Source organism: Equus quagga, chromosome 20 (genome assembly GCF_021613505.1).
Source record: "Equus quagga isolate Etosha38 chromosome 20, UCLA_HA_Equagga_1.0, whole genome shotgun sequence".
NCBI classification, from domain to species: Eukaryota; Metazoa; Chordata; class Mammalia; order Perissodactyla; family Equidae; genus Equus; species Equus quagga.
Window position 1 is genome coordinate 16672039 of NC_060286.1, and position 17115 is coordinate 16689153.

General features: G+C 39.3%; 1 protein-coding gene across 14 annotated transcripts in view; it reads left to right on the forward strand.

The window, feature by feature from the left end:
* RGS6 (regulator of G protein signaling 6) overlaps positions 1-17115 on the forward strand; it is a 573259-nt gene that overhangs the window by 72088 nt on the left and 484056 nt on the right. The window lies entirely within an intron of this gene.

The window sequence follows — 17115 nt, forward strand, 5'->3', positions numbered from 1 at the left end:
CATACCTCTATGGTGAATAATATCCATGATGAATAATTCTCTGTGGTGAATAATATCCAAAGATGAAAATAAATCAAATATATATTGAAAGGGGGTTAGTTAAGTAATTATAGTGGAATAGGATTCATATTTAGGATGAGCCCACAGTTAGGTTACTGGATTTCTGTTCTGGTAGACCTAATAATTGTCTTGAAAGGAAGAGAGTTACTGACATCCTGGGATATGGTCTGATTGAATATTCTTTACTTTTGAAACCCTACAAGACTTTACCATTTTTGTTTTATGAAATTTTTGTTTTATTTGCTAAATATAATGGTTATGTAGATTTACTAAAAATTATTGTTTCTATTTTACTTATTATTTTCTACATCTCTGTGCTTACATCTGGGATCATTTTTCTTTTGTCTGAAGAATTACCTTTCCTATTTTCTTTAGTGCAGGCTGGCTAGTGCAAGATTAAAGAAGAAAATAAGCAGTTATTGGCCTCCTACTGTATACCAGATGCTGTGCTGGGTGCTGAAATCCACTGACTTGCTTAATCATCAGAATTGCTTCTTAGGTAGATGGCGGTTGCTGTATATTACAGATAAGGAAACTGAGGATCCGAAAGACTAAATAACTGGCATTGGGATTGAAATCTGGGTTGGCTTTATTCTAAAGTCTGTGGGTTTTTAAAAAGAAATTTAATTATGTAAAAAAAAGAAAAGCAAAGGAGATCTCAAGGCTGTTTGTAATTAATTATAGGAAAGTTAGTGTGGACTTACAGAGGACTAAGAAATTTGAAGAGAAATGACTTGAGTTGCATCTTTAAGAAAGGAGAGGATTTGATCTGGTAGAAAAAGAGCCAAGAAATGGTTCTAGCTGATGGGAGTTGTGTGAGCGAAGGAGTGGTGATAAGAAAGCACAGGATGTATTTAGGAGACAGTATATTTCATAATACTAAATCTAGGAGTTGTACCTGATATAGTAATAGCCTCATTCTTCATATGGAGACCCTGATGCAAGGAAACATAAAGCATTTTTAGTTCTGAAACTCACATGGTAAGATATTGGTAAAGCTGAGCTTCCTGCCAACTGGTTTTCTTTCTTCCTTTTCTCTTAAAAAATAATTATTTTCCATTTTGAAAGTGATAGTTCAATTTCAAAAGAATCCAAGCATAGACTATAGAAAAAAAAATCTCACATATTCCTACCACGCAAACATGACTGCAGTTAACATTTTGGTCTACTTCATTCCAGTCTTTTAATTTGTGTCAATATTGTACGTATAATATATTAACCTAGTGGGGAATCATAGTGTGTGTACTGTTTTCTATTTCCTTACCATATCCTAAGCATTAAACTGTGCCACCATATGTCGGCATAATGATGGTTTTAAAGGTTGCATAATATTCTGGTAAGAGAATAATGTACCATAATTTAATTATTCAGGCTTTTATTTGTTATCAATAGCACAATTTAGAATTCCTAGGTCAAAAGACATGAACTGTGCCACAATTCCTGATATATCTTGTTTTCCAGCAGGTCAATATTGGTCTCTGCATATATAGTCTGGGCTTCCCTGGGTTGTCGTTAAAATTCTGTCTCATTGAAGTAAATAAAGAAAGAGTGAAGGGATTTCTAATAATCAGGGCCAGAATTTTCTTTCTTGTCTACCTCTACACCAGATCCCCGCTCTAGTGTCTGCCTAGCTTTGCAGCACCACCCTTATCTTGAGAGCCTCGAGGCTGGAGTATTCACAAATTTTCAGCTTGGAACATTTCCAAGCCATTTGCTATTTTATTCTCTATTTGTTTTTCTTAAGCAACTAACTAAATAAGAACAACATTTCAACCCCTTTCCACTCCCCACAGCGTTTTTCCTGCCGGTGCCATCTCTGCCTACAGTTTAACCATGGGATTGCTTCTTAGATTTTAAAGCTAAATACAAAAGCACAGTTCTGAGCAGCAGCCAAGTTGTGCAGCCAAGTTTGAAGAATAAAACTTTCAAACAGCTCTTCTGTCACACACTTGAGAGGGGAGGCAGGCTTTGCTATAAATGAGTCACATTCCATTTCTATCTCATCCTTCTCAGTCCTCTTGGGTAATGCTTTTTGTATATGACTACAGTGTCCTCTAACTGCCCACTCATCCCTTTCAAGCTGCCATTTTCTATCTCATTTTACTTAAATGTTTAGTAGTCCTGGAATTGAGGGACCCTGCATGAGAGAGGAGTAGATCTTTCCTTTCCTTCTTCAGGGTTAGGTGTAATGAGATAAAGTGGCCGACTTGTTAGAAACTACACTTCATTTGTAACATTTTTAGCAGCTGCCGTGTTAGTTTCTTATTGCTGCTGTAACAAATTACCACAAAATTACCAGCTTAAACAAACAGATTTATTCTCTTATGGTTTTGGAGGTCAGAAGTCTAACATGATTTGGCAGCATTGCATTCCTTCTGGATGCTCTAGGGGAGAATCCATTTCCTTCCTTCTTCCAGCTCCTAGAGGCTGCCCACATTACTCAACTCAGGAGCCCACATGGCTCTGATCTCTGCTTCCGTCATCATCTCTCCTTCTCTGCTCTCCTGCCCCCATTTTATAAGAACCTGTGATTATATGGAGCCCACCCAGATAATTCAGGATCAACTTCCCGTCTCAAAACGGTTAACTGCATCATATTTGCAAAGTTCCCTTTGCTGTGTAAGGTAGCCCATTCACAGGTTTTGGATTAGGATGGGGACTTCTTGGGCTGGGGGTATTATTCTGCCTACCATCCTGTCTAAGAAAAGGGAAGGAAAAGTAATTTTGGAATTTTATCTTTCCTTCATAGCTAGGGAGGGGCTGCACTGAAGGATTGGTTTTCCTCTGGTGTTTGGGATGGTAGACATGTGGCAACCTAAATTAAGTCTGAGATATTTGTATGTACTGGCTGACGTCCATCTGAGGGCAGAAAAGAGGAGGTTTGGAATCACTGGCAGTGAGGATGACAGGGTGCCTTAGTTAGAGACCTTCCTTCTTCCTCACTGGGTGCCCATATTAGGCCCTGCTTGGGGCACAAATAAACCCTTGACATTGAGGGGAAATGACCAGTCAGGCGTATTCAAAATGAAAGAAGGAAAATCTCGTTGACTGTAGCCCCACACAGTGTGGCTTCCTTGCAGGACTATGTGTCTCCACTTATTTCACATTTTAGATACGTAAAAATTATGGTACTGATCAATGTAATTAGTAAACACTTTCCTCATGGCTGGTTGGCCAGTACAGAAGATCATGACCTTACCTTTTTTTTTAAGCAATAAGAGAGAGCTCTGGCAAAATGCACTCCCCTTAGCCTGAGAAGAATGGAAATCTGCTTGTTGACCCTCCTGAGGCCTCTCTTTCCACTATTTTTCATGTTCTGGTGAGAAGCTGTGACATGTAATGGCCAACGAAAGGTGTGCAAGTGGTAGTGTTGGCAGTAAAACTGCCAAGAAAGAGCATGACCCTGGATGCTAAAATCGCTCAAGGCAGATGAGCCCCTCCAAGGAGCTAGTCAAGGAAACAGATGATAAAGCCTAGCTGTCAGCGAGGGATTGGAGTGAGTTGCTTCTTCCTGAAAGGAATTATTAATATCATTAACTTCACTGCCTTCCTGGGAAGGAGAGGTCAGTAGGTGAAAAAAAATAATCTACCGTGGCTGATGACTTGTTACAGCTTTAGGACAGTGGTCAGCAGACTATTCGCCCTTGGGCCTAATCTGTCCCCCACCAGATTTTGCATAGCATTCAAGCTAAGGATGGTGTTTATATTTTGAAATGACTGGGAAAAATCAAAAGAGAAGCAGTATCCCATGATGTGTGAAAATTATGTGAAATTCAAATTTCAATGTTCACAGATCCAGTTTTGTGGAAACACAGCCACACCATTCGTTTACCAATTGGCTGTGGTTCCCACGGAGGAGTAGAGTGGTTGTGACAGGGATTGACCATATGACCAGGAAAGCCTAAAATATTTACTAGCCAGCTCTATACAGAGAAGTTTGCAGCTTATGCTTTCAGGGACTTGGAAGAGACTGAAAAAGCGTCTGCAAACGTCCTTGTTGGGACAATATTTCCATAGGAACCAAGACCCAGAGATTCTGCATAGTGCTGTCTTGTTTCCAGGAACCCATGGAGAGTCTTACTGGGGAATGGGCATGCGAGATAACTGGGAACCCAAGGACATTCACACGCTATAGATAATACATAGTCCTGCCACTTACACCTCGAGTAGTGTGTTTCCTTTACTGAGGGGTCACATAGTTTATAGTGGTACATTACTGAGGAGATTTTGTTTGTTTTTTAAATGGAAAAGAGCATATTGAGCTGCTAGCAGTGTTAGGTTGTGTGTTCTGAGTCACCCTAGCAGGATAAGCACTAGCTACCTATGTTTCAGATTCAGTGTCCAAATGGCTCTCATTTCGCCAGGACTCACTTTGCCCAGGCACTGGGCCGGTGTTTTGGCACATGAGTGCTGACAACACCTCTGCAGGGTCATTGTTGTTCCCACTCAGCCTATGAGGAAGGGGCTTAGAGTGGTTAAGGTGCCTGGGGTTCCACTCTCAGTGTGAAGCCACTTCTTCACAGACCATGCTCTTTTCACAAGGCCTAAAAAGAACAGGCTTACCTGGTCCCAACCACCTGGGGAGCTGTTTAATCCTAGTCTTTTCTCTAGGACGGCAGGGCTGTCACAACCTCATGAGCAGACTGTTCTAATCACTGAGTTATAGTATTCAGTGAAAATATTAACTTCTGTCACTTTGGTTGCTTGCATCATTTGACTGTTGTGAATAATGCTACAACAAACATGGGGGTGCAGTATCTCTTGAAGATAACTGATTTTGTTTCCTTCAGATAAATACCCAGAGGTGGGATTGCTGGAATCATATGGTAGTTCTATTTTTAATTTTTTGAGGAACCTCCAAACTGTTTTCCATAGTGGCTGCCCCAGTTTATTCCCAGCAATAGTGTATAAGGCTTCCCTTTCCTCCACATCCTCGCCAGCACTTGTTGTTTCCTGTGTTTTTGATAACAGCCATTCTCACAGGAGTGAGGTGATATCTTATTGTGCTTTTGATGTGCATTCACAGTAGCCAAGATATGGAAACAACCTAAGTGCTTGTCAGTGGGTGAGTGAGTAAAGAAAATGTGGTATGTATGTACAATGGTATATTATTCAGCCATAAAAAAGAAGAAAATCCTGCCATTTGTGATGACATGGATGAACCTGGAGGACATTGGGCTAAGTGAAATGAGCCTGACAGAGAAAGACTAATACTGTATGATTTCACTCATATATGGAATCTAAAAAAAATAAAGTTGAAGTCACAGAACAGAGTGTAGAATGGTGGTTACCAGGAGTGAGGAGGTGGGGGAAATGGGGAGATGTTGGTCAAAGGGGATAAACTTCCAGTTATGAGATGAATAAGTTCTGAGGATCTAATGTACAGCATGGAGACTATAGTTAATAATACTGTATCGTATGCTTGAAATTTGCTAAGAGAGTAGATCTTAAACATTCTCCCATACACACACATGAAGGTAACTGTGTGAGATGATAGCTAGATTAACACATATATTGGGGCAAATATTTCACCATGTATATGTACATCAAATCATCGTGTTGTACAACTTATCTGTATACAATTGTATTTGTCAATTATACTTCAATAAATCTGGAGAAAAATACTAACTTCCACTTTACAGTTCCTTCCAGCTCTCCATATCCTTCATATTGTATTTGTGAAAGTCCTGAGCTGTTATTTCTCTCTACTTTGTAAATGAGGAAACTGAGGCTCAGAGAGGTTAAGAGAGTTGTTTAGGATCAGCTAGCCTTTAGTGGCGGAGCCAGACCTTCTGACCTGGGGTCTGGTGTCCTGTACGTTACTTCCCATGGCTTCTCTGGGAGGCAGGGCCAGGCGTTCAGCCATAGAGCCGCGGCAGTCAGACTGATCTTAGCAGAGGACCGTGCTGCAGTCTAGGCATGTGGTATTTAGGTTCAGCCTGGTGGTGGTCACCAACTGACCTCCAAAGATCGGTTCCACATCCTAGGTGGTTTTTGGCATTACTTGAAAATTGTGACTATGTTGAGTACAGTGTACTGCTCAGTCTCTTTCTCTTCCTCGTCACCACGTCTGTTGCTTGTGTTTCAGCCCCAAACAAAACAAAACAAAAATCCAAACAAAACAAAACCCAAAATGTATTCCCATTCATATTCCCCTTTCCACATGGCTCCAAATGAGGAAATGCAAAATGCCTGTTTCTGCTCAGAAAAAGACTGAAAAATTGTGGGGAAGTGCATCTTCAGAGAAGGTTTGTGTTCTTTGGGACACAGGAATATCTCATTAATCACGACTGCATCTTACAGCTGCACAAGTTATTGAAACAGCTCATCTCAAGCAAACTTTAAATACTGGAGATCACTCTTGAGCACATTGACCAAGCCCTCTGTCCTGGTTTCACCCCAATGTCTGCACATGCCTTCGGAGTCTTCCTCACTGCAGTGGCCTCCTCTGCTGCCCCGTGAGTCCTTGGCTCCCGTCTCTTCTGCATGCTGTCTGGGGCAGCCTCCTGCTCTCTGTACACTGACTTGGGGATTTCCCAAATTGCTATCCCCTCTCCAAACTCTGAATGCCTACATTCAGCTGCCAAAGTGACATCTCTGTTTGAATCCTCCTCACTTATTGCAAACTGAACATGCAGAACGTAACTCCTTGCTTGCTCTCCTGACACAGTTCTCCTTCTGGGATTCAGTGGTTGGTGTAGCCTCCTTCACTCAGCATCTGAAAAAAAACCTGAGCCTGATTCTCCTTGACGAGGATCATCATTCACCCCTCTATGCCATGTAAATATTTTTACTTTTGTTTGTGTTACATTTTGTGTCCGTCTCCCTGTGATGTTTGGCACCAAGTAGGCAATAAATAAATGTTTGGTGGACAGACCTGTTGATTAAGCGTTCTTGAACCATATCCTGTTATCTTTCTCAGATGAGATTTGGTGCCACATGACTTCTCCTTACACTGGGTAGATTGTGTAACTCAATCTTTGGTGCAAAGATTGGTAGTATCTCTTTAAGCTTTGCAAGCTTATTTATCTTAGGAATTATTGAGCTTGGCTGCTGTCCACATCATGTAACAATTCTGCTGTCACCTTTCCCTCCTTGCTTTCTCTCTTCTCTCTCCCCTGTTTTTCACTTTCCTGTCTGTAAGAGAGAATGAGAAGAAATGAAGACAAGAATACAAACCCATATTTCTCGCACCAATTAAATATATTTTTCCATCTTGTTTTACTATTAAATGAGTTCTACTCTTTGTATTCCAATTAAAACAGCTTCTTATTAGTTTCTTTCTTTGAAATTTTTTTCTTATTGCAGAAATGATTCATGTTTGCTATTAAAAAAAATCAGAAAATATAGATAAATGCAAAGAAGGAAATAAAATATGTAATGTCCCTCACTCAGAGAGCTATAGTTAACTTTTAAAGTACCTACTTCCAAACTTTTTTTTCTATACACATATTTTAACAAAAATGGAGACTTAGTATACTTGCCGTTGGGAAACTTGTTTTCACTGAATAGGTTGAGAGCATTTTCCCATGACAGTAAATATTCCTCCAGATCAGGGGTTGGCAAACTTTTTTTGTAAAGGGACAGACAGTAAATATTTTAGGTTTTGGGGGTATACTGTTTCTGTTTCAACTGTTTAATTCTACTGTTGTAGTGCAAAAGCAATCCTAGCATTATGTAAATGAATGACTGTGTTCCAATAAAACTTTATTTACAAGGACAGACTGTGGGCCAAGTTTAGTTCACAGGCTGGGTGATAGTTTGCCTGTGCTTGCTTTAGAATATAATTTTTTTTTTTGAGGAAGATTAGCCCTGAGCTAACATCTGCTGCCAATCCTCCTCTTTTTGCTGGGGAAGACTGGCCCTGAGGTAACATCCATGCCCATCTCCCTCTGCTTTACATGTGGGATGCCTGCCACAGCATGGCTGGCCAAGCAGTGCGTAGGTCCATACCCAGAATCTGAACCAGTGAACCCCAGGCCACTGATGTGGAACGTGAGAACTTAATTGCTGTGCCACTGGGCCGGCCCCTACAATATAATTTTTAATGCCTAAACAATAAGAATGTTTTATTGATATACCATGATTTACTTAACCAATCTGAATAATGGCTAATGTTGTTTAAGGCCTTCTTCTGTGCTGGGTTTGTTCTATTTACTTTCTCAGGTCCTGCCCATAACCCTGTGAAGTGTGGGTATCATTCTTTCTACTTAACAGATGAGGAAACTCAGATAAAGAATAGGTAGGTAATTTGCTTAAGTTTAGATGGCTCATAAGAAGAAAAGACAAAATTTAAATTTGCTTGATTTTAAGAGGCCAAACTCTTAACTATTCATTATATTTTTATGCACATTGGTGGTTATTTCCTTAGGATAAATTTCTAGAATTACTATAATGAGTGCATTTTAAGTCTTTTGATCTGTGTTGCCAGTTTGATACATATGGGTAAGTCATATTTCTCGAGTGGTATCTGACCAGGGCTGTGTTCCTAACACCCTTACCTGTAGGGGAGTCTTTCAAACCTCACAACAGCCGAGATATGGAAACAACATAATACCAGGCTAGGTTGTGATAATACTTCAGTGTTTTAAATCACATTAAAAATTATACATGCAGATGAACTTTTATCATGCATATTTTTCATCTGTATTTCTTTTTCAGGTGAATGTCTCATTCGTGTCCTCTCCCTGTTATTCTGTAAGATCATTTGTCTTTTCTCCTGATTTTTGGAGCCTTTCATATAAGGGACTCCTTTGGTGTTTAAGTTGATTTACATTGCTTGTTATGTAAATGACCCGTTTACTTTAAAGAGCTGTTGTCTTTACAATTGAAGAGAATTAAACCGAACAGTATCCTGTTTTAACACAATGGCACTGGTCAGACTTCTGGAATTAAAAAAATGGAAAAACCAAAAAGGAACCTGTATGGTAAGGGAGAATTGATTTCTGTTGTGGACTTTTCCCTTTAGTATCCATCTCGTAAGTCGCTAGGATTTGCGTTCTTTAATTGGAACTACTGCTTTGCTGTGGCCATGGCAACACATCTTAGCTGCCATGAACAGCACACACCTTGACAAAATATTTTTTTAGCGAGTGGTTTTTAGGTGAAATTCATTATCCAGTGTGTTCACAGAGAGTCTAGATGAATTAATGGGTGTGGACCCATAATTGTATAATAATAACAGTAATAAAAATAGTGAAATTAACAGTTACTATCTACTGATCACTTACTGTATTCCAGCCACAATGCTAAATGCTTCATATTACTTCATTGGATCTTCACTGTAACACTAGGTCACAGATGTTGTTATTATCCCTATTTTATACAGGAAGAAACTGAGACCAAAGAGCTAGGCAGCTTGCCCTGGGCTGCACAGTTGCTAAGTAGTGGAGCTGGACTTTGTCCCTGATGCTCTGCTGTCTGAGTCTTACAGGCTTGTTACAGAATGACATTGAGGTATATGCTTACTTCAACAGTGGCAGCATGTGTGGCAAATATCTTGATTGTCAAAGCTTGAGTCAGTACTACTAGACTAAGACAACACGAGGATCAATGGGCCACAGCAAGTCTGACCCAGGATTTCATGACCTATGCTCTTATAAAGATCAGATTTATGATGCTTTATTGAATCCAGAGAGTCCAAAGGATAGCTGCCCCAATATATCCTCTCTTAGACTTCTCTTGTGGACCATCAAATTGGAAGAGGGTGTCTGATGGGGCAAAGATGGAGTTGTAAGGCTTCTTAGCACTAGGACAGAAGAACTACTTTTTTGTCTTCCAGAATTATTGAGGTGTAATTGACAAAATTGAGTGCGTGTATAGTGTACAACATGATCATTCGATATATGTATACATTGTGAAATGATTACCACAGTCAAGTTAATTCATACATCCATTGCCTCATGTAGTTACTTTTTTTTTGATGATGAGAATACTTAAGATCTACTCTCTTAGTAAATTTCAGGTATAGATTAGTCTCCATGCTGTACATTAGATCCTCAGAACTTATTCATCTTACAACTGAATGTTTGTACCCTTTCACCAATATCTCCCCATTTTTCTGGCCCATGGCAACTACCATTCACTCTCTGCTTCTATCATGAGTTTGACATTGTTTTTAGATTTCTCGTATAAATGAGATCATATGGGGCTGGCCCCGTGGCCGAGTGGTTAAGTTTGCACGCTCCGCTGCAGGTGGCCCAGTGTTTCGTTGGTTCGAATCCTGGGTGCGGACATGGCACTGCTCATCAAACCACGCTGAGGCAGCATCCCACATGCCACAACTAGAAGGACCCACAACAAAAAAGATACAACTGTGTTCCAGGGGGGCTTTGAGGAGAAAAAGGAAAAAAAATAAAAATCTAAAAAAATAAAATAAATAAGTAAATAAATAAATAAATGAGATCATATAATATTTGTCTTTTGCTGTTTGGCTTTTTTCGCTTAGCATAATGTCCTCCAGTTTCATCCATGTTGTCACAAATGGCAAGACTTCCTTCTTTTTTTATGGTTGAAAATATTCTGTTGTATATGTATACCACATTTTCTTTATCCATTCATTTATTGATGGACAATTAGGTAGTTTCCATATCTTGGCTATTGTGAATAATGCTGCAATGAACGTGGGAGTATATATATCTCTTCAAGATACTAATTTCAGTTTCTTTGGATATATACCCAGGAGTGGTAAAGAGACTATCCTTTCTCCATTTTGTGTTCTTGTGCCCTTGTCAACGATTAGTTGACCATATATGTGTGGGTTTATTTCTAGGCTCTCTATTCTGTTCCATTGGTCTACGTGTCTGTACATATGCCAGGGCAATTTTGTTTTGATTACTATAACTTTGTAATGTAGTTTGAAATCAGGAAGTGTGATGTCTCTAGCTTTGTTCTTTCTCAAAATTGTTTTGTCTATTCTGGGTCTTTTTTGTTATATTTATTTTAGGGTTATTTTTCTATTTCTGTGAAAAATACCATTGGAATTTTGATAGAGATTGCATTGAATCTGTAGATCACTTGGGTAGTATGGAAATTTTAATCATGTTAATTCTTCCAATTCATGAACATGAGTTATCTTTCAATTTATTTGCGTCGTCTTCAGTTTCTTTTATCAATGTCTTACAGTTTTCAGTGTGTAGGTCTTTCACCTCCTTGGTTAAATTTATTCCTAAGTATTCTTTTTCACTATTGTAAATGAGATTATTTTCTTAATTTCTCTTTCAGAAAGTTTATTTGTAGTGTATAGAAATGCAACTGATTTTCGTATGTTAATTTTGTATCCTGCAACTTGACTGAATTTGTTTCTTAATTCTAACCATTTTTTGGTGGTTTTTAGAGTTTTCTTAGTGGTTTAGTAGTTAAGATTTGGTGCTCTCACTGCTGTGGCCAGGGTTTGTTTCCCAGTCAGGGAACCACACCATCTGTCTGTTGATTGTCATACTGTGGTGCTTGCATATGGCTGTGATGCTGAAAGCTATGCCACTAGTATTTCAAATACCAGCAGGGTCACCCATGGTGGACAGGTTTCGGTGGAGCTTCCAGACTAGGACAGACTAGGAAGAAGGACCTGACTGCACACTTCCAAAAAATTGGCCCTGAAAACCCTATGAATAGCCGTGGAGCACCGTCTGATATAGTGCAAGAAAGTGAAAGATGGAGCAATACGACAGGACAGGGTTCCACTCTGCTGTTCACAGGGTCTCTAAGAGTTGGAATCAACTTGATGACACCAATAACAGTTTTCTATATGTATGATCATGTCATCTACAAACAGATAAATTTGCTTCTTTCTTTCTGATTTGGATGCCTTTTATTTCTTTTTCTCACCTAATTATTCTGGTCAGGACTTCCAGTACTATGTTGAATAGAAGTGGTGAGGGTGAGCATCCTTGTCTTCTTCCTGATCTTAGGAGGAATGCTTTCAGCTTTTCACTGTTGAATATTCTGTTATCTGTGGGCTTGTCTTATATGGCCTTTATTATGTTGAAGCACATTCCTTTTATACCTAATTTGTTGAGAGTTTTTCTCACGAAAGGATGTTGAGTTTTGTCAGATGCGTTATCTGCATCTATTGAAATGATCATGTGATTTTTATCCTTCATTCTCTTAATGTGGTGTATCACATTTATTGATTTGCATATGTTGAAACATCCTTGCATCCCAGGGATAAATCCTACTTCATCATAGTGTATGAACCTTTTAATGTGCTGTTGAATTCAGTTTGCTAGGATTTTGTTGAGGATTTCTGCATCTATGTTCATCAGGAACATTGATCTGCAATTTTCTTTTCTTGCAGTGTCCTTGTCTGGCTTTGACACCAGGGTAATGCTAGCCTCATAAAATGGGTTTGGAAATGTTCCCTCTTCTTGAATTTTTTGGAAGAGTTTGAGAAGGATTGGCATTAATTCTTTAAATATTTGGTAGAATTAACCAGTGAAACTATCTAATCCTGGGCTTTTCTTTGTTGGGAGTTTTTTAATTACTGATTTAAACTTTTGACTCATTATTGGTCTGTTCAGATTTTCTATTTTTTCTTGAGTCAGTCTTGGTAGGTTGTATGTTTTTAGGAATTTATCTATTACTTCTAGATTATCCAACTAATTGGTGTGTAATTGTTCACAATAGTCTTTTATGATCCTTTTTTTCCCCTATGGTATCAGTTGTAATATTTCCTCTTTCATTTCTGATTTTACTTGTTTGAGTCTTCTCTCTTTTTTTTAGTTAATGGAACTAAAGCTTGTCAATTTTGTTTATCTTTTCAAAAAACCAGATTTTAATTTTCTTTTCTTTTCTTTTTTGAGTCTCTATGTCATTTATTTCCACTCTGGTCTTTGTTATTTCCTTCCTTCTGCTAGCTTTGGGATTATTTCTTCTTTTCCTGTTTCCTTGAGGAGTAAAGCTAGGTTGTTTATTTGAGATCTTTCTTTTTCTTAATGTAGGCATTAACTATAAACTTTCCTCTTAGAATTGCTGTTGCTGCATCCCTTAGGTTTTGGCATGTTGTGTTTCCATTTTAATTTGTTTGAAGATATTTTTTTAATTTCCCTTTTGATTTCTTTTTTGATCTATTGAATATTCAGAAGTGTGTTAATTTCCACATATTTGTGAATTTTCCAGATTTCCTCCTATTACTGATTTCTAGTTTCATACCATTGTGATTGGAATAGATTCTTGTTACGATTTTAATTTCTTAAATTCATTAAGACTTTTTTGTAGCCCAACATATGATCTATCCTGGAGTATGTTCTGTGAGCATTTGAAAAGAGTGTGTATTCTGCTACTGTCAGATGGAGTGTTCTGTATGTCTTTTAGGTCCATTTGATGTAACATGTAGTTTAAGTCCAATGTTTCCTTATTGATTTTCTGTCGGGATGATCTACGCATTGTTGAAAGTAAAGTATTGAAGTCCCTTACTGTTATGGTATTGCTATCTATTTCTCCTTTCAGATCTGTTAATATTTGCTTAATGTATTTAAGTGCTCCAATGTTGGGTGCATATATATTTACAAACATTATAACCTCTTGATGAATTGACCCCTTTATCATTATATAATGACCTTCTTTGTCTTTTGTTACAGTTTTTGATTTAAAGTCTATTTTGCCTGATAAAAGTGCAGCTCTCCTTACTCTCTTTTGGTTTCCATTTACATGGGGTAACTTTTCCCATTTCTTCGCTTTTAGCCTATGTGTGTCCTTAAAGCTGAAGTGAGTCTCTGGTAGGCAGTATATAGTTGGGTCTTGTTTTTTTAAATCCATTCAGCTACTTTATGTCTTTTGGTTGGGGAATTTAATCCATTTACATTTGAAGTAATTACTGATAGGTGAGGACTTTCCTGCCATCTTGTTAATTGTTTTCTGGCTGTTTTGTAGTTCCTTTGTTCCTTTCTTACTCTCTTGCTCTCTTCCTTTGTGATTTAATGATTTTCTGTAATGATGTTCTTAGATTTTTTTTATCTGTTTTGCTGTAAGGTTACCATGAGACTTACACAAAACACCTTATAGTTATTACAGTGTATTTTAAAATGATAACAACTTCAATCACATACAAAAACTTTACCCTTTTTCTCCCCTCCCATTTAATGTTTTTGATGTCACAATTTACATCTTTTTGTATCATGTATCCATTAACAAATTGTTGTACCTGTAAGTTATTTTAAATCCTTTTTCTTGTTAATCTTTATACTAGAGTTAAGTGATTTACATTACAGTATTAGAATATTCTGAGTTTGACTATATACCTACTTTTATCAGTGAGTTATATACATTCATATGTTTTTATGCTATTAATTAGCATCTTTTCATTTCTGCTTGAGAACTCTCTAGCATTTTGCATAAGGTACATCTAATGGTGATAAACTCCCTCAGCTGTTGTTTGTCTGGGAACGTCTTTATGCTTTATTTCTGAAGGTCAGCTATGCTGGGTAAAGTATTCTTGGTTGGCATTTTTTTCTTCCAGCACTTTGAATATATTTTCCTACTCTCTCCTGGTCTGTAAGGTTTCTGCTGAGAGATCTGCTGATAGCCCTCTGAGGGTTCCCTTGTATGTGATGAATTTCTTTCTCTTGCTGCTTTCAAAGTTCTTTGTCTTTGATTTTTGAATTTTATTATAATGTGTTTCGGTGAAGTCATCTTTGGGTCAGATCTGATTGGGGACCTCTGACCTTCAGGTACCTGAATGTCCATCTCTCTCCCCAGATTTGGGAAGTGTTCAGCCATTATTAGAGGAACTACTTTTATTGGCCACCTAAATTACTCCCAAGTACCTACCAATATATATCTAAACTCCTTTTCCTGCCAATTAAAGGTTCTACCAACTGATTCCAAACTATAATTTTAGTCTTCTAAAATTATGTGAAGTCTTCTAAAATTGCATGACTCCCCTATACATACCCAATTCTCTGGGCAAACAGGACCTGATCCAAACAGAGCTTGTACTTTTCTGTAACCTGTTCAACCTGTTCTGTCTACTTGGAAAGTCTTTAATTTCTCTGCCACAACACTAAGTCTCCATCTGTCAGACTGCTGGGCCTCCCTCCCTACGGGGATCAAATACTACCCAAGGATCAATTCCTGGTTTTTACAGACAAACGTGGCTTCTCTCCCTCTGTTTGATTCTAATGGTATCTATATTACTTTCAAGTCACTTTTCACCTACTCTTTATAGGATAGTTTTTGTGCATGTCTTCTCTCTCTAGCTTCACTGGAAGGCCCTTGAGAATTGGGGTCTAGTTCATTTTTGTATTCCCTGTAGGACTTGCATGGTTCCTTGAACACAGTAATTTTCCAAAGATAAATAATGGCATGCCTTAATCCTGTTCTTAGGGATCGTGACTCTGAAAGGAAGGAAGGCTCCATTTAGAGCTTTGTTATGGATTGAGTTGTGTCCCCCAGAAGCCATATGTTGAAGTCCTAATCCCTTTACCTCAGATTGTGACCTTGTTTGGAAATAGAGACACTGCAGATATAATTGGTTAAGGTGAGGTTATACTGCAGTAAAGTAGGCCCCTAATCCTATATGACTGGTGTCCTTATAAAAAGGGGGATTTGGACATAGACCCACACAGGGAGAACACCATGAGACGATTGGAGATATGCTGCCACAAGCCAAGGAGCTACCAGAAGTGAGGAAAATAGCCTGGAACGGACCTTCCAAGAGCATTCAGAGGGCACATGCCTCTGCTGACACGTTGATCTCAGACCTCCGGCCCCCAGAACTGGGGGACAGTACATTTCTATTCTTGAAGCCACTCGGTTTGTGGTACTTTGTTATGGCAGCCCCAGGAAATGAAAACCAGTCTGGTGTTTTCACTAGCCTCATAACAAACAAGCTGGGATGTTTCAGATGATCTGTGCCTAGGCGGAACTGAGGGCTGCGGTGGGGTGGTCTGATAACAAAGTAGCCAGAGCCTTCCTATTTTCTGCACCCCTGGTCCTGAGCTCCAGCCCGAGTTCTCACAGCCTTCTGGGTATCTTCAGCACTAGAAACTCAGCATGTCAAAACTGGGCACACTGTCTTTCATCTCCAAACCTCTTCCTCCCTCATAACCCCATCTCAGTTATTATATTCCTCTCAGTCCCTCTGGCCAAAGCCTTCTGTCATCCCTCCCTTTCCTCATCACCAATTTAAAAAAATCTAGATTTCTGCCTTGTTTTGAAAAGTAGGAAGCTCTGGCAACTTCAGACCCTTGTTACTGCATGGCAATAATGGCCAAACTGAGGGGCTGCCCTTAGCACAGAGAATGTGTTCTCAGTCCTGTCAGGCAGCATATGCCCGGGCATTGGAGACTGGGACGCTTGCTGGCAGGGTGGAGGGGAGAACACTGCCCCTCCCTCACTGGGACGTAGGTGTGGAGCTGCAGATCATGGGCTCTGAGTCAGACTGCAGGTTTGCATCCTGCTGTGTCACCGACTGGCTGGGGGGCAGCCACAGGAAGTCTCCTTATTCTCACTCAGCCTCTGTGTACTCATCTGCAAATGAGATGATAATGGTGCTCACCTCACAGGGGCGTTGAGAGAATTAAATGGTTTAATGCACGTCAAGAGGTTAGAACCTGGCACATGGCAGGCGCTCCATAAATATTCACTTGTATTGTTGATTATTCAAAAAAATCTCATCCACGTTTATCCAAACTGCCTTATTATTTTTCATAAAGAAGGGCATATTCACTCCTCAGTTTTTCTTTTCTTCTTCCCATCCCCCACCAGTTTCACACACAGTGAGAAATGTGGCTGTAGTTTATACACACAGACTCAGGGCTGGCCTAGCTGGGAATTTGGGGCAAAGCTCCTGGGATCTAACTCAGCTGAGCCCCTGGGCCTCTCTTGGCTGCTGAGTCCCCTGTGCTTACCTGTCTTCTGTGTTGTTGAGGTTCCAGTGACCAAGGGCCCAGCTTGGTGACTGGCCTCCTGAGGCCTCTGCAGTTGCCAGGGGGTGCCTCTAATTAGGTACACTGTTGAGCACGCAGGTATTTATCCTGGAGGCAAGAAGGGCTGCTGGGAATAGCTGCTTAACACAAAATGCAGGCAGCAAGTCTGGTGTGTGTTAGAAACGTGTTA